We start from the raw sequence: 19037 nt of genomic DNA on the forward strand, positions 1-19037 counted from the left end.
TCCTGGGAGGGTATAGTTCAGGTATAGTTCTGACTTCAGAGGAAAGGAGGCCCTGGATAATTCTGGGGCCTCAGTTCCCCAACATCACCCTCACCCATTGAACCTCTGCTAGGTACCAGGCCCAGCTGTGGGTGATGGGGAGTCAGAGGCCAAAGGCCTCTGGGAGCTTCCCATCCACCCCAGGGCACAGAGATAAGAGAAGAGGGGCCTGGAGGAGGGACAGACCCCCACCCTGCCAAGGGCTGAGGGGCCCAGAGGAGGCCGGCCCTGAGCTGCTCCTGGGCTTTCTAATCCCTCCTCTTTTTACCTCTCTTGGGACATGTTTGTTTGCATGCTGTTTCCCCACTAGATTGGGGGGTTGCTGAGGGCACGGACCATGTTCTGCCTCTTTGGGAATCTCCACCACTTAGCCTAGTGCATGGCAAACACTAAGCACTTAATACATGTTCATGGATGGATTATTCATGTTTGGACAAGCCTTTGAGTTTTACCAAACCTGCTATACCTCTACAGGGAGAATGTGGGAGCTCCAGGGGGTCAGACTGAGAGACTTAAACAAATGCACAAACAGAAGAATAGATAAGTGAATCAACAAATAAATTAAGGAGGCAAGCATTTATTTAGTGCCTTTGATATGCCAGGCACTGAGCTGAGCCCTTTACAAATATGGTTTCATTTCACCCTCACAACAACTCTGTGAGGCAGGTTCCCATTTCACCACTGAGGGAAACTGAGTCAGGCAGACATCAAATGACTTACTCAGGGTCACCCAGTTATGAAGAGTCTCAGGCTGGATTTGAACTCAGGCTTCCTGAGTCTAGGCCCATTGCTATCTCTCCTTCACCACCTCAGGGCCTCTAGATTTGTGGGACATTATCTTCCATTAGGAGATGAGGAAATATTAAGCCCTGAGAGGCCGCCTGCATGGGCTCAGTGTCCAATGGAACCAGAACTCTGTAGCTCCTGTAATAGTGGAAACCGCCCCTTGTGACCCCTAAACCAGGGCTCCCTGGGACCCAAGGCTGCCTCCTGTCACTGATGATGGAGCCTGACTTGGCTCTCCAGCCCCCATCAGGCCATGTCCTTCCCCTGCTCAGCAAACTCAGGGACTCCCTTTTCCTCTAGAATTCCTGCACCCTCCTCTGCTCAGCATTTCAAGTCCTCTCTACCTGGCTCCAGGCTGATTATTCATTACAGTCTTCCAGGAAACCCCCAGTCCTGCCCAGCAGGCCTTGCTGCTCCTCCTCCACAGCTCCCAGCCCCTGTCTCCAAGGGTCTGCACAGGCTCTGCTCCCCTCTGCCTCTGGTGACTCTAATCTCCTTCAGAATTCTGCTCAGCCTGCACCTCCCATGTGAAGCCTGTCCTCATGCCCTCCCCACAACTGACCCCTCTGGAAGGACCTGTTTCTTTCTACTCAGATGTTTTCCTGCTGTCTCTCCATATAGGATGCAAGCTCCTTGAGGGCAGGCTCTTTCCCTTGGGTCTCTGGGACCCCAATCTCTGACACAGCACCTGGAACACTGAAGGTGATTAAGAAGAGGTGATTGGTTGATTGACAGGCTTAGCTTCTGAGATAGTCACTGAGCCCAGCTCTCCCTCTGATATTTCCCTTGACTCACCTTGAACTCTTAGGGGAAGTTCTCATGGACTGGATTGTGGAATCCCACCCCATTGTCTGATCATTCCTCATTAACCTCCCCCTACAAAATCCCTTCTGAGCCCTGTGTTCAGCCTTTGCCTCTGCCCCCAGCTCTTTGGACCTTTCCTACTTTTCCCCTGAGTTCAAGGCTGTGTTTGAGAGAACACAAGACGTTTCCCTTTAACACCTGTTATCACTCTGGCTAGGTGCCTGACTTCATTCCTGGTATGATAGTTACCATTCCCTTAGAAGGGGTGACAGGGAATCTAACACTTTTCTTTCATCTCTTTCAGATTGGGAGTCTAGTCCTAAGACTAAAGACTTAAAAAGTCTTTTAAAAGTCTCCACACTGGGACATTTCTGAGGAAGAGAGAAACAAACAAAAAGACTCATGTCTGCATCTCTGTTTATAGAGAAGTAGAAATATGTGGTGACCAGTTGTGGAGGCATCAGGGAAACCAGGAGTCACACTTGGAGCATTTTATGTTCCCTCAGTTTAGGAAATTACCACAAATTTATACTGGAGAGAAACGTTCTACATGCCCCCAGGTGAGGAAAGCTTTGCTAGAAGCTCAAAACTCATGTTACATCAGAGAATTCATGTTAGAGAAAAACCTTATAAATGCAGTGATTGTGGGAAGGAATTTAATCAGAGGTCAAAACTTACTGTGCATCAGAGGATTCATACTGGTGAGAAGCCATATAAATGTGATGTATGTGGGAAGGAATTTAATCAGAGTTCAAATTTTACTGTACATCAGAGGATTCATACTGGAGAGAAACCTTATAAATGCAATGACTGTGGGAAAACCTTCAATCAGAGGTCAAAACTGACTTTTCATGAGAGGACTCATACTGGTGAGAAGTCATATAAATGCAATGACTGTGGGAAATCTTTTATTAGCAGCTCAAAACTCCTTGTACATCAGAGAATTCATTCTGGTGAGAAACCTTATAAATGTGAACAATGTGCTAAAGGCTTCGGTCACAGGTCAGCACTTAATATACATCAGAGGACTCACTCAGGAGAGAAGCCTTATAAATGCAATGACTGTGGGAAAGCCTTTATTAACAGCTCAAACCTTCTTGTACATCAGAGAATTCATACTGGAGAGAAACCTTATATATGTGAAGAATGTGGAGTAAGCTTCAGGCACCATTCAACATTTTCTCTACATCAAAGGACTCATACAGGAGAGAGGCCTTATATATGTAATCACTGTGGGAAATCCTTTAATAACACCTCAAACCTTCTTTTACATAAGAGAATTCATACTGGAGAGAAACCTTATAAATGTAATGATTGTGGGAAAGCCTTCAATGATCCTTCAGCCCTCTCTGTACATCAGAGGATTCATACTGGGGAAAAACCTTATAAATGCAATCACTGCGGGAAAGCCTTTATTCAAAGCTCAAAACTCCTTGTACATCAGAGAATTCATACTGGTGAGAAACCTTATAAATGTGAACAATGTGCTAAAGGCTTCGCTCAGAGGTCAGCACTTACTATGCATCAGAGGACTCATTCAGGAGAGAAGCCTTATAAATGCAATGACTGTGGGAAAGCCTTTATTAGCAGCTCAAACCTTCTTGAACATCAGAGAATTCGTACTGGTGAGAAACCTTATAAATGTGATGAATGTGGGAAAGTCTTTGCCCTGATTTCTTGCCTTTGTGGACATATGAGAAGTCATACTGGTGAGAAGTCTTAGAAATGTAATGATGTAGAAAAACCTTCAGTTACTGCTCACATCTTTTTAAGAATCAGACAGTTCATACAGGTGAGAATTTTAAAATGCAATATGTAGGGGAAGTCCTCTCTAAGTTTCCAGTACAGGAAGATCATCATACAAACCAAACTAAATAAGTGTCTTGTATACATTATTCATGTGAGAAATATTTACAGCAAAATATATGCCTTTTCAACATCAGAAAATCCATACCAAGAATGCCTACACATAGTTTAATTTGCCTATATGATTGGCACTGAATGTGTTTTCTGTAAGCAACATAATAATGGACTGAATTTCTCATTTCATTCTGTAACTCGTCTTAGATTTAATAAAAGATTTAAAATCACTCACACTGTTTCTGTTAATTTATTTATTTTCTATCATTTATTGCCAACTTTATGTAGGATTGATATTAATCTTAATATATTTCAAACTAGGTAGTGTTTTCCAAATTGAATGTCACTTTATCAAAATGTTAGAATTGCAAATTCTGCCTTAAAATAGAAATTTTTTTAGAACCATTGATTTTTTTAAACTAGTTTTCTACATAATTTACCTTTCGATGATTCTTTAAAATACAAATCAGGATTTTTGAAGCATTCTACAAGTTTTTTTTAAATGAGAAAATTCTAGCCATTACTATGTATATTGGGAAGTACACATTCTTTTTTTTTATCTTTATTAATTTGTTTACTTTTAGTTTACAAGATTCATTTCCACAATTCCTAGAGTTTCAAATTCCTCCCCCCCACCCATGGCAGCATACAATCAAGTATAGCATCTGCAAATACTTTCACATTAGGCATTAGTCAGGTTATAAAGAAGGATTGTAACAGATGGAATGAAGAATGGGAAAGAGGAAACAAAACCAAACAAGAAACGAAAAAAGGCAGGTAGTTTGCTTCAATCTGGGTTCAATGGCAGTTCTTTCTCTGGATGTAAACATCTCTCTCCATCATGAGTCTTTTGGGATTGACTTATGACTCTGGATTGCTGAGAAGAGTCCAGTCTATCAAAGTTGGTCATCACACATACGTTGTGTCTGTAATTGTGTACAAATTTCTCCTGGTTCTACTCTTCTCACTCAGCATCAGTTCGTATAAGCCTCTCCAGGTAAATATGAAGTCCATCTGCTCCTCATTTCTTATTGCACAATAGTATTCCACAACATACATATACCACAACTTGTTCAGCCATTCCCCAATTGATGGGCACCCCCTTAATTTCCAATTCTTTGCCACCACAAAAAGAGTTGCTATAAATATTTTTGTACATATGGGTCTTTTTCCCACTTCTATGATCTCTTTAGGATACAACCCTAGAAGTGCTATTGCTGGGTCAAAGGGTATGAAATTATTTATAGCCCTTTGGGCATAATTCCAGATTGCTCTCCAGAATGGTTGGATCAGTTCACAACTCCACCAGCAATGCATTAGTGTTCCAATTTGTCCACATCCTCTCCAGCATTTGTCATTTTCCTGTTTTGTCATCATAGCCAATCTGACTGGTGAGATGTGGTACCTCAGAGTTGTTTTGATTTGCATTTCTCTAATCATTAGTGATTTAGAGCATTTCTTCATATGCTTATAGATATCTTTAATTTCTTTCTCTGAAAATTGCCTGTTCATATCCTTTGACCATTTATCAATTGGGGCATGACATGTATTCTTATAAATTTGACTCAATTCTCTGTATATTTTAGAAATGAGTCCTTTGTCAGAGACATAGGTTGTAAAGATTCTTTCCCAATTTCCCACCTCCCTCTTAATCTTGGTTACATTGGCTTTGTTTGTACAGAAGCTTTTCAATTTCATGTAATCAAAATTATCCATTTTGCATTTTATAATGTTCTCTAATTCTTGTTTAGTCATAAAGTGCAATGACTGTGGGAAAGCCTTCAGTCATCCTTCAACCCTTACTGTACATCAGAGGATTCATACCGGAGAGAAACCTTATAAATGCAATGATTGTGGGAAAGCCTTCAATGATTCTTCAACCCTCTCTGTACATCAGAGAATTCATACTGGGGAAAAACCTTATAAATGCAATCACTGTGGGAAAGCCTTTATTCAAAGCTCAATACTCTTTGTACATCAGAGAATTCATACTGGTGATAAACCTTATAAATGTGAACAATGTGCTAAAGGCTTCGCTCAGAGGTCAGCATTTATTATACATCAGAGGACTCATTCAGGAGAGAAGCCTTATAAATGCAATGACTGTGGGAAAGCCTTTATTAACAGCTCAAACCTTCTTGTACATCAGAGAATTCATACTGGAGAGAAACCTTATATATGTGAAGAATGTGGAGTAAGCTTCAGGCACCATTCAACATTTTCTCTACATCAAAGGACTCATACAGGAGAGAGGCCTTATATATGTAACCACTGTGGGAAATCCTTTAATAACACTTCAGAGCTCCTTGTACATGAGAGAATTCATACTGGAGAGAAATCTTATAAATATAATGATTGTGGGAAAGCCTTCAATGATCCTTCAACCCTTACTGTACATCAGAGGACTCATACTGCAGAAAAACCTTATGAATGCCATGACTGTGGGAAAGCCTTTAGTCAAAGCTCAAAATTCTGTGTACATCAGAGAATTCATACTGGAGAGAAACCTTATCTATGCGAAGAATGTGGGATAAGCTTCAGGCACCATTCTACACTTACTGTACATCAGAGGACCCATACAGGAGAGAGACCTTATAAATGTGATGAATGTGGGAAAGTCTTTGCCCGGATTTCTTGCCTTCGTGGACATATGAGAAGTCATACTGGTGAAAAGTCTTAGAAATGTAATGATGTAGAAAAACCTTCAGTTACTGCTCACATCTTTTAAAGAATCAGACAGTTCATACAGGTGAGAATTTTAAAATGCAATATGTAGGGGAAGTCCTCTCTAAGTTTCCAGTACAAGAAGATCATCATACAAACCAAACTAAATAAGTGTCTTGTATACGTTATTCATGTGAGAAATATTTACAGCAAAATATGTGCCTTTTCAACATCAGAAAATCCATACCAAGAATGCCTACGCATAGTTTAATTTGCCTGTATGATTGACTCGGAATGTGATTCCTGTAAGCAACATAATAATGGACTGAATTTCTCATTTCATTCTGTAACTCATTTTAGATTTAATAAATGATTTAAAATCATTCACACCGTTTCTACTAATATATTTATTTTCTATCATTTATTGCTAATTTTATACAGGATTTATTTTCATCTTAATCTTTATATATTTCAAACTATGTAATGTTTTCCAAATAGAATGTCACTTTATCAAAATGTTAGAATTGCAAATTCTGACTTGAAATAGACATTTTTAGAACCATTCCTTTTTTTAAAAAACTAGTTTCTTATATAAATTACCTTTCAATGATTCTTTAAAATAAAAATCAGGATTTTTTTTTGTTTCTTGAAGCATTTCACAAGGTTTTTTCATGAGAAAATTCTAGCCATTACTATATATATTAGGAAGTAAACATTCTGTTTATCTTCCAGAACTTTCTTCTTGTTCCTTTTAAATCATCCAGCTTTAGCATAGCTGTTTAACAGGGAAGGCAAAGGCATTGGTTAAGTGGTTACAACAAAGGATCCACTTCTGGAAAGAATAGAGCTTCTGCTGGTATTCACACAGTGTCAAAAGACCATCTGCACATTGGGTGGACTTCGTGCAGAGGGATGAGGAGGCAGATGTAAGTTTGGATCTACACTATTGCGAGTAGTTCTGGACTCATGGTGAGGAAGGACGAAAAGGTGTTGGAGGAAATGACAGCTGTCAAGATAAAGGAGGTGGCAGAGTTGTGAGTGATGCTGAGGCCTAGGATGTAGCCCTCCTAAGAGACATCTCACATACAATGAACCTGCTAACTTGGATGTCAGGAGGCTAAGGAAATGGGAGGCCAGCGTGTTGGAGGTGGCAGCATCATGTTTACTGCACTTCCCTAGAGTGAGAGAAAAGGGATTGAGCTGGAGAAGAAGAAGGCAGTTTGGGCACTGGAATCCAAGAGAGGGCACAGCATGGCTCTCACTTGTTTTTATTTCCTACAACAATAGAACACCCACCATTTGGCTGGTGATCTGCCTTGGGTGGTACCTTTGTCCCCACATGAAGCACCAGTGGCTGGTGAAGCTTTGTAGGAACCAAGCCTGGTGTGTGGATCCGTAAAGGGCATTGTTAAGTGGCTAGCAGAGCACCAGGCTTCTGTATGTGTCTGTAATAAGAATGTAAATTTTAAAGATCTTCCCTGCCCCTAGGCTAATGTGCACCTGAAGCCTGGGGTGGGGGAGGCTTGTTTTTCAGTAGATACTTCTTGATTGGCCAGTGAGTCAATAAGGTTGTTACATTCTCTGAGCCAGGAGAAGGCTATATAAGCCCTGATGTGTAGCTTTGTTTTGGGACTCACTTTGAGAAGTGTTCTGTGATTTGATCTGAATTCTGGGAAGCCGTTGTTGAGAGTCCCCCGGCTTTGAAAAACCCAGAATGTGGAAACCCAGATGTTGACTGGGTATGGATGTAATGGTTGGACAGTTTGGAAATCTGTCTACTTGATGTTTTCTGTCTTGATAATTATGCCTGTATACTTTGAGGTTCAGGGTGCTGACCTTTTCTCCTGAACAAGGTAAACGATATATGTCTGACTGATTAAAGTAAGCTTGTTAACCCATTTTGAGTTGCTTTCCTTTAACAAAGCAGATCCAAGAACCTGTGGTAGCTGCAAACCCTGAGGACGCTTGGGGTGCTTGCCGCTACAGTGTCATGTATCCTAAACATGTGTCAACTCTCAGTCTCACAAAATCAGCCAATGTCCTTTTAGAATAATGCAGTGATAGCTTTTCACAGATGGAAGGGACTTCAGCATCGTCCAGTCCTGGGGTTCCCCCTTGGCTTGTCAGCCAATTAGAGGTAAGAGGGGCAGAGTCACACAGTCAGCTCCCCTGGAGGGTTATACATAGTTTTGTTGGAAAGGTGATACTTGGTTTTAATCCCAGCTCCTTGGACCTCTGGAAAATCATATTCCAAGCCCTTTAATACCTTAATGAAGAAACTGCTAGGTATTGGGTTATCCTGATGTTTCCACAATATTCAAATTGTTTCTTCCTGGCATCTTGTAATATTTTCTCCTTGACCTGGGAACTCTGGGGTTGGGCTATGATATTCCAAGGAGTTTTCTTTGGGGATCTTTTTCAAGAGGTGATCAGTGAGTACTTTCAGTTTCTATTTTGCCCCCTGGTTCTGGAATATCAGGGCAATTTCCCTTAAGAATTTCTTGAGGTGTCTAGGCTCTTTTATTTATCTTGGTTTTCAGGTAGCCCAATAATTTTTCAATGATCTCTCCTGGATCTCTTTTCAGGTCAGTAGTTTTTCCAAGGAGATATTTCACATTGCCTTCTAATGTTTTCATTTCTTCGGGTCTTTTTTCATAGTATCTTGATTTCTCATAAAGTCATTAGCTTCCATTTCTTCTAATCTAATTTTGAAGGAATTGTTCTCTTCGGTGAGTTTTTTAAATTCCTCTTCCATCTGGCAAATTCAGCCTTTTGAGGCCTTCTTCTTCTCACTGGCTTTTTGGGCTGCTTTCCCCTTTGAGTTAGCCCATTTTTGAGGTGTTCTTTTCCTCCGTATTTCGGGGTCTCCTTCAGCAGGCTGCTAACCTGCTACTCATGATTTTCTTGCATCATTTTAATTTCTCTTCCCAATTCTTCCTCCACTTTTCCTACTGGATTCTCAAAATCCCCCTTGAGCTCCTCCAGGGCCTGTAGCAGTTCATGCTTTTCTTGGACACTTTTGATGCAGGAGCTTTGACTTTGTTGTGTTCCTCTGGTTCCATGTTTTGATTCTTTTTATCCCCCCCCCCCCAAGAAGATTCTATGGTCTGATTGCACTTCCTATGTTTGCTCATCTTGCCAGCCAATTAATGGATTTTGAGCTCTTTGCCGTGGTATAACTCTGCTTCCAGAGTGGAGAGAGCTGTGTCTGGAATCGCTGGGGTTTTGGCAAATGTTGTCAGAGCTTTAGGAGGGTGCCCTCTCTGTGGACACCCCAAGCTCTGGCACACTGGCCACACACCCCAGGACCACCACACAAGACCATGATCCAGATCCAAGAAGGTCAAAGCAAGAGTGATTCCCCTCTGAATGGTTGCTTGTTCCCCTAAGATCTGCAGGCCAGGAGCTCAGGAGGCAGCCACACAGCAGCAGGTGTAACGGCTGCATCTGCCCCACCTCTTGCCCCAGAGGCAGGGGCCAGACCACACTCTCTCACCCAGTTCCAACAGAGTTCCCCACTGACCTGTTACTTTCTCTTTGGAGTTTATGGAGATTATGAGAAATCTGGAAACCACCACAGCTGCTGGTGATTCACTCTCCTGAAGTCTGCCCTGGCTGCTTCCTGGGCTCAGGTGTGGCTTATGCTGGACTGTGCTCAGCTCCCAGCTCTGTGTGATAGACCCCTTCCTCTCAGCCTGCCAGGATGCCTTCAGCGGGAGATTTCTCTCTGTCACTTTGTGGGTTCTGTAGCGCTAAACCCTGTTTGGAGTCATATTTTATAGGTATTGGAGGTGGCTGGAGCCAGAGGGGGGGATGATCAGGTACTTGTGGTCAAGCACCCCCCCTCAGATAGGGTTTTATGAGCTGATTTTGTGTTCTCCTTGTCATATTGTTGTAAAATTGTGTTGACACCAGTTACCCCTAAACTATCACTAAGCTATATAATGAAATGCATTGTTAATGTATTTTTGCTACATAAGGGATATCAAAGGTCTTGGGGCTGAATGTAATGGTAATGGAAGTTTGAAGATCATCCCTACCCCATAATAAACCTAAGGGAATTTGAACATCTTCCCTGCCCCAATAGGCCAAATGTAATCACAAGGAAACTCTGGTGGGAGGGGGTTGCTAGAGACTGCAGGACTTGTATTTGTGGGAAAGTTAAAGGCTGATGTGGCTCCCTGCTGTGTTAAAGAGCATTAAGTTCTTTGTTGCTGTAATGGATTTTATTTTTTGGTGTTTGAATTTGACTTTTAGGTGTCTGATTAAATGTTTTGCTTCTTCCTTCTATATGGGGGGTCTTTTACATTTTTCAATTCAGAACTGTTTCAGCATATTCATAGTTGTTGTTGGCACTGTGAATATTGCATTGGCCCCACAAGTATTTAAATTTTTTTTTCCTTGTTGCTTGGCAAAACTTTCACTATAACCTGGGAGTTTTTAAACATAGCTCTGACATTCCCGTAAGTTTTCCTCTTGGGATCTCTTTCAAATGGTGAATAGATTTTTTTTTCTATTTCTACCCTCTTGTTCTAGAACTTTAAGGAAATGTTAATTAATAATTTCTTATAATATTATATCCAGTGTCATTTCTTATTATAACTTTCAGGTAGTCCAACACTTTTTATATTATCTCTTGTCAATCTATTCTCCAGATCAGTTATTTTTCCAATGAGATGTTTCAGATTCTCTTCTATTGTTTTCCAGTTTCATCATATGATTGTGTCTTAAAATGTCATTTTATTCCTCTTGCCCGATTCTTGTTTCCAAGGAACTATTTACTTCCTTAAGATTTTGGAACTTTTTTTCCACTTGTTTAACTTTCTCTTCATAATTTGCTTGGATTACTCTTATTTTTCCCTACTTTTCCCCGTCATCATTTGATTTGATTTTTAAATTCCTTTTTAAGTTCTTTCAAGAGCTCTTTTCGGGTGTGGAAGGATTTGTTGTTAATCTTTGTGGCAGGAATGGCGTTTTCTTTAACCTCACTATCTTCCTCTAAATATGAACCTGGATCTTCTTTTACACCAAAGTAGTTATCCGTGGCTGGCTTCTTTCCCCTTTGCTTCCTTGCTTTTATTTTCATTCCATATTATTTTATTTCAGCACCTTATTATAATGAAGTTCTGATCCAGAGTTGTGGGTAACATTGCCAGAGGCCTCAGGACCTCCTAACTGTTATTCTCTGAATCTGTCTAGGGGTTCAACCTCAGGGACTCCTCTCCCACCACCCACCCCACACCACAATTGGGGACGCCAGTCACACTGTCCTGGAAGCCTTCTTGTTTGCTGTGGGACTTCACCCACTGAGGGTGTGCTCACTCCTCCTCCCCCATAGCTACAGCCCGGGGTCATGGCTGCTCAGCACTGCTGGCCTGGCTTCTGGAAACAGCAGGGTCCATCAGGGTTCCTCCACTCAGCCTTCTAATGTTCTTTGTGAGGGGCGGGGGGAGGCTTGGGGGGCTTAGTTCCCTTCTCTCAGAGACCTTTGGCTTGCTTCATTTCTTCCCTTAAAAACCAGAGTGTAAAATGAAGGAAGGAATGGGGGGGGGTGGGGAGGGAAGGAGCCACAATCACTTTGTGACATATTGGTGGATTGACAATATCTACGCCCCTCCCTACCAAACATGTCATGGCCCAGTATTAGAAAGTCCCCAGTCCCTAAGCAAGGCCATGATGAAGCAGACAGGCATGATCACTGTTATAACAGCTCTTGGCTCTCCTTGGGTAAGAGACCCTGCTGATTTGCCTAAAAGACCGGATTCTACAATTGTAAAAGCCATTGCTCTCCTGCTCTTAAAGGAGGGTTTGGGAGCCAGGCCACCTCTCATCCAAGTAAAGGCATTTATTGAGATTGATGGCTCTCAGGAAGAAGTCTAAGCTCCAAGAGGAACCACAACTTTAGAGGAAGCAAGATGAATTTTTATAGGGTTAAGATGAGATTACATAACAGAAATTTACATAGAATAGAATGATGTCATTAATATGAAAAAGGCAGGAGGGGTTTGTTAAGGGATGAGGTGATGGAGGAGGGGTCCCATCTATGGTACGGTGGTTAAACATTCTGGTCATTCTGCCCTCCAAGGGGCTAGCTATTGTGGTCCTGTCTGGGTAAGAGAGAGTTAGGTATTGTGGTCCTGTCTTGGGCTAGATGGATGATGTGATTGGGATTGAATACAAGAACACACCTGTTTCTGTGGGAATGGGTCTGGGGGGCAGGGACCAGGGACCAGAGGCAGCAGCTAGGCTCCCATCACATGGACACACCTGCTGTTTCTGTGGGAACTAAGAGTTCAGAGACACCTGTTGTTCCAAGGTGCAGTGAGGCAGATACAAAGAAGTTAGGGCATTGGCAGGGGGGCTAGGTAGGTACAGTGGGGCTGCTGATCAGGAGCACCAGGCCTATAATGAAAGCAGAATATTAGGGCTGGGGGCAGCTTTATTAGGATTACATCAGAAGCCTCTAAACTTACCTTTGGCCAGACCCTGGAAATTCTAACTCCCCACCCAGTTCAGAGCATCCTGGAAGCAAAGGGCCCCCAGTGGCTGGCTAGTGGCAGGCTCACCAAATATCAAGCCTTACTCTTAGATACCCCTGACCTAACCTTAGGGTGTTCCATACACAACTGGGCAACCTTCCTCACAGACAGTGCCCATTCAGGCCTCAGGCCCCACTGCAATCTTAGGGGTATCTGTAATGGAAATGCACATTTAAAGATCTTCCCTGCCCCTAGGCTAAAGTGCACCTGGAGCCTGGGGTGGGAGGCTTGTTTTTCAGTAGATACTTTTTGATTGGCCAGTGGGTTCAGAAGGTTGTTACATTCTCTGAGCCAGGAGAAGGCTATATAAGCCCTGATTTGAGGCTTTGCTTTGGGACTCACTTTGAGAAGTGTTCAGTGATTTGATCAGATGAGACTCTGGGAAGCCGTTGCTGAGAGCCCCCTGGCTTTGAAAAACCCTGATGTTGATTTGGTATGGATGTAATGGTTGGACATTTTGGAAACCTGTCTACTTTATCTGTTTCTCTGTCTTGATAATTCTGTCTGTATACTCTGAAGTTCGGGGTGCTGACCTTTTTCCCCTGAACTAGGTAAACGATTCATATTTGACTGATTAAAGTAAGCTTGTTAACCCATTTTGAGTTGCTTTCTTTTAACAAAACAGATCTAAGAACCTGTGTTGGCAGCCACCCTGGGGACACTGGGGTATCTCTTCTGACCCCTTCCCCTCCTCAAATGCCAGCTGACCTTCCCCCTTGCCAATCAGATCACCTGGTCTTACAGTCTGATCTGGTGCATCCAGCACCCCCCAGTCACTCACTCAGAGGAAATAGGACTTCCCATCTCCCTTCCCAAGCCCCTGTCCCCACAGGGCCTTCAGGATTTTTTCCCCTAAGGGAAAATTGTCTCTCCCAGTGGGACAATTAGCGTACATGTTCCATTCTCCATTTTGGATCTCAGTCAAGTTAAAGAGGAATTAGGGAGTTATTCTGAAGATCGCACAAAGTTCACTAAGGGTTTCAGAGACATGTCCCTACAATTCAAGTTTTCTTGGGGTGATTTGCATATCTTCTTCTCTGCCTGTTCCACTGAGGAAAAGAGGAGAGTCTGGGAACAAGCCCCCAAATTTGGAGATTCTTTGGCTAGCAATGACCCCACAAAATACCCCCCAGGAACAGCTGCTGTTCCCACTAGGGACCCAGGATGGGATTATTATATCCAGGAGGACAGAGAAAAGAGAGACCATATGGTACTTTGCCTGCTAGAAGGCCTAAGAACTGAATTTCAAAAGCAAGTAAATGATCAGAAAATTAGGGAAATTACTCAGAGATTTTCTGACTGCTGTGGAGGAAATCTGGAGAGCCTGGAGACTCCTGACCTACTCTGCCATCTTCCCAGAGTCCCATTTCCCAGATATGACACCTTCGATGTCACTGCTCCCTAACTGCCCTTCTGAGCTGATCCCTTCCTTTACATCATGACCTTTATCTACAGATTAAGCGCCCTACCCCCCAGCAGATACTCAGTCCTTGTGCAGAGAACTTCCAGAAGAACCCTGTGCAAAGTGGGGTAGGAAATCCATTGTTCTTTACCTCATCCAGCCCCAGAGCCTGTGGTTAAATTTCAGAGCCTTTGTGAAATTGTGTGAGTGTGTGTCTGTGTGTGTGTGTGTGTATGTGTGTGTGTGAAACACATAATCCTTACACAGAGACTGACCTGATCATTCCCAAGCCTAGCACTCCAGTGGTCCCCTGGCCTTGTGGTGGAGACAAACTCCAGGTCACTGGAAACACAACAGCAGGTTCTCTGACGTGTGACTAACCTGTCCCTTCATCCACTGACCTTGTAGCTGCTGCCCGTTCCCAGTCAGTACTGCAGAGACAGGAGAGAAATGCTGCCTTGATCGTGCTCAGAGCACAGGCTGCACTGAACCCTCCCCAGTCAGTCAGGGAGCCCTGAGCATCCTTTTCAGCAACCTGACATGCAGTGGGCATTTCTAGGTAGGAAGGGCACAGAGCAGTCTTGCAGAGCTGAAGGGGAAGACAAGGATTTCCACATTGGGAAGCAGAAATAAGGAGGAAAGACAAGGGGGTCTGCCCCACAGCAGGTCAGGGAACCAGCTGGAGTTGTGCAAGCTTCCCCAGGGTATCACCTACTCGCTCCAAGAATAGTCTCAGAAGTTCAAGAAAGAGTCTGAGGGAGAGTTTTTCTCAGCACAGTGAAGTCAAGAAGCCTGACCCAGCAATGTTCTTGCCACAATAGTATCTATGGATAGATGGGTATTGGGAGGGGAAGTTGAGGAAAGGGTTTGAGGTTTTCTTGGGAGTTTCCTCCTCCTGGGTCATGAGCTCTGATATACCTGTAGAGTCAATGACTCCTTACTACCTCCTTTCTGAGCCACAGCCTGGCTCTCTGCAGTCCAGACCCTCCCTGACTCTGTCTTTCTCTTTCTCTCTCTCTCCACTTTATTTCCTAAGAATTTCTGTGAGTGACCCAGTATCGCTTACAATGGCTTTGATTGATTCAAGGAGATGTTACAGGCTCTATGTTCCCTCAGTTACATGGAAGTGGGTGGACCAGTCAGTAGAGGCCAGGCTTACATATAACTCCAGAGATGTATTGTGGGACAGGACAGAGAGATCTGGCTCTGGACTCAGGGAGACTTGAGGCCAAGTCCCTCTTCTCACACACTCTGGCTATGCCATCCTGGCCAAGGTACTTTACCTCTCAGTGGTTTAGGGAACTCTCTGACACCCTGAGTTGCAGAGAAGTTGCTCCCCTGCTCTGGGAGAAGAATTCCTTGGCAGGAGATCCCTGCTGGAAGCGGCCCTGAAGAGCCTGGTCCTGTTCCCCATATGTGAGGCTGCTCACAAGGTCCCAATCTTAATGGACTCTTTTTCTAAGCACCACACATTTCTGTTTTCCTGAATGATTCCTCCTCCCCCTCTCAGATCACCTTCACAGAAGTCAGTCTCCCTACTGATTTCTGACTGAAAAAAAAAAGCCACTGAATGTGGGAAAGACTGTAAGTTACCCCTCACATCTTACTGTACACCAGAGAGTTCACACTGGAGAGAAACATTTTAGATGTAATGACTGTGGGAAACCCTTCCATCACAATTCAAACCTCATAGTACACCTGAAGATTCATGCTGGAGAGAAACCCTTTGAATGTAAGGAATGTGAAAAAGCCTTCATCCAGAGGGCATACTTGGCATTATATCAAAGAATTTGTACTGGAGAGAAGCCATTTCAATGTTATGTATGTAAGAAAGCCTTCTGTAAGTCCACACACCTTTTTATCATAAAATGATTTATATTGGAGAGAAGCCTTATGTATATAATGAACATGGAAAAGAATTCACTTATCCTTCAGATCTTCTCAAACACCATAGAATTCACATGCGAGTGAAGCCTTAGTTGTGTAATATAGAAAAGCCATCATCAAAACTCAAAGACACACACACATCAGAATGTTCGCACTGACAAGAAATCTTTTGTATATTAGTATAAAGTCTTCGATCACAACTCAGTCATTACTGCCCATCATGCGCACCTGCATGAGGGTCAGAATTCATAAAAAGAGCCTTCATAGATGAAAAAAGAGAATCAGTCACGGTAGGAGACTTTCTTTGCCACTGACTTCAAGAAGAAGAAAAAGAAGATCCCTTGCAGAAGTGTAGGGGAAGCTGGCTCCTAAGATATCCCTGATTTCCACTGGCTTCCCTAAGGATTGTGGGAATTTCCCCCTGATGCTATGAAAGGCTGGCTCTTAGCTGAGCTCAGGGGGCTTCCTTCCAATTAGGAGCCATTTTCTCTCTACTCAGATCTGCACATCTCTGATTTTGGTTGGCTTTTGTTTGAACAAATGGGTTTCTTCAATATTAACTAACAGTGATGACCTTTTGTGCAGCCATAATTTAGTAGGCAGGGGGCATATGGTCGAGTGTAATCTATGGATAATCCCTCTCCCTAAAGAGACAGTGGCCAGACATGAGGGCTTTGGGGTCAGAAACAATCATGCTCCCAGACCAGTAATATTTAGGGAGGCAAAATGTGTAATTCTAGACTAATAGAGAATGGAAAACAAAACCAGAGTGACTGGGAAGCCTGCGGCACTTCTACTCACTTCAAGGCAGGCAGATGTATCTCCTTTTCTTCCCAGGAGATGCAGTTAAACAATCTATGTGGAGTTCTGCATCTTACATGGGCAGTCCTCACACACCTTTCACCTAATTAGAGGAGGGAACAGAGAAGGAACTCTACCTGCACAGACCCCTACTCTCCCCACATTCTCTTTGATGTCCCATGAAAGTTAGAGGTTCATGGGAACAAGCCCTAGCAAGGGAAGGCAGGAAGGGCAGATTTAATGTCTATGGAAGGGAACCATTCTGGGCCTGAGAGCTGTCCAAAGGGGGCAGATGCTGGCTCAGGGAGTGGCAGATGCTGGTTCAGGGAGGGCAGGCTTCTGCCTCCCTGGAGGATGGCCTCTGAGAAGTAAATCACCCTTGTTGGGAGTGTAGCAATAGGGTAGAAAAAGGGGGATATTCTGTCCAGCTCTGATTCTGAGATTCTCTCCAGTTCAGGACTTTGAGGATGGAATCCTTTGCCTTTGTACATGTGTGGCAGTCCGCCCTACATGGTTATATATGCATATCAAGTCTCTTCCCTCCCCAGGAGTTTAATTTGGAGTTTAGTCTAGCCCCCAAAAGTGGCTCCCCCAACTATGGGAAGGTGCCCTAGAGACCTGCGCACTGTAGCTCTCAAACAAGGACCCCTTTCCTTTTAGCCAGTAAGACCAGGCTGCAGGGGTGGCCAGATGGCCCTGCCTGAGCCTCATGTCCCTGGATGTGCCCTCCTGTTCCCAAGCCAGTCACCTGTAGCAGAATGTGGGGCTCTGCAGAGAGGCAGGAAGGGCTGCAGGGAGCCTGGGTCTCTCCCAGTCTGCCCCTCTGTCCTCCAGCTGTGGTCAGGAAGGAGAAACCTGATAGAGGTGGGAGTCCAGCCTGAGAACCAGTGAGGCTGGGGGAAAAGGCATTTCCCACCTGTACTCAGGTGCTGCTTGCCTCCCCCCTCTTTTCCTGAGGTCACAATATCTGAATCTGAAGTGCGGCTATGGACTGGGCTGCCTCTGAGCTGAGAAGAGCAGCCAAGGGGAGGGGGAGGAAGAAGGGAGCTGTAGAGATGGGAAGCCAAGGAACAGGACAGCATGTTTTCTGCAGGACTTTGGAGAGGGGAAGAGCAGCAGGGCCAGGGCAGCCTTCCTTGGGAATTCTGAGGGAGAGTAATGGAGAAGATGGGGTCCTGGAGGGCAGGAAGGGAGTCTGGAGTGAAGGAGCATGGGGAGCTGAGGGCACCTCTGAGCTCCTCATGTGGGCACAGGTGGCCTCTCAGGACCCCAGGCCTCCGACACCCCACCCCACCCGCCCCCAGATCCTAGCAGGTATCACCTGCAGTATTGTGATTTCCCCTAATTCAGAGCCAGTTTATGCCCTCTGGGGAGGGGCCCCTGGGCTAGAGAACTTCCTCCTGTGAAGGCTTTCCTCCCTCTCAGAATACCTGCACACGAATGAAGTCCCATAGAGTGGCCTGTGCCCTCATCTGCCTGCACTGCCCCCGATGAGTAGGCTTGTTCCCCTCTGGCCTGAGCTCCCCCTTCAGCTTCTATTCTCCCAAGCCAACTTCCACTGTGGGCCAAGAGCTGCCAGGGCCTTTCTGAGTTCCGTTGCCTCTTGGTCATTGGAAGAAGAGGGAGCCCCCCAAGAGGGTCTGCTCAGTCTGTACTAGAGAAAGAGGAGACCCCAGAGGGGGCTGAGAGAAGGCCTCACTTTCTTCAAGACTTGGTGCCAGTGTCACCTTCTCCGGGAGACTCTGCTGTCACCCCCCTGTGAGAACGCCCATCCCCACCCCGAGACACTCGTGGTCACCTACCTTTATTCTTCAGACACTGGCTCTGGAGCCGCTGCCTCCTTCCCAGTTAGAATATCTGCTTCTAGGGAGTGTCCTTTCCGTTTGCATTCTCAGTGCTAAGTGCCCTGCCTGAACACACAGTGTGGGCTTCATAAGTGTTACCTCTTGATTGGCTGGTTCCCATTTAAGGAGTTTGGCTAAAGAAGGATGCAGTACTTACGATGATAGCAAGAAGGGGCAGCTAGATGGCCCAGTGGATAGAACACTGGCCCTGAAATCAGGAGGACCTGAGTTCAAAACCAGCCTCAAACACTTCCTAGTTCTGTGACCCCATGAACGCTTACTACTTCAAAATAATATGAGACTGAGCAGGGTGGATCCCCTGAGGACCCTTAAAGTTGAGGGAAGAAGTTGAATTCCAAGATTAAAATGTAAGGTCCTTGAGGGCAGGGACTGTCTTTCTTCCTTCCTGGC

The 19037-nt window shown here is 44.3% G+C and overlaps 1 pseudogene; it reads left to right on the forward strand.

Annotated features, from left to right (window-relative positions):
- Positions 1-2179: 2179 nt before the first annotated feature.
- On the forward strand, positions 2180-6169 carry LOC138172932 (zinc finger protein 845-like; annotated as a pseudogene).
- Positions 6170-19037: the final 12868 nt, after the last annotated feature.

Source organism: Petaurus breviceps, unplaced genomic scaffold (genome assembly GCF_028583685.1).
Source record: "Petaurus breviceps papuanus isolate PSGF00001 unplaced genomic scaffold, PetGlider_PUasm1.0 555, whole genome shotgun sequence".
Taxonomy (NCBI): domain Eukaryota; kingdom Metazoa; phylum Chordata; class Mammalia; order Diprotodontia; family Petauridae; genus Petaurus; species Petaurus breviceps.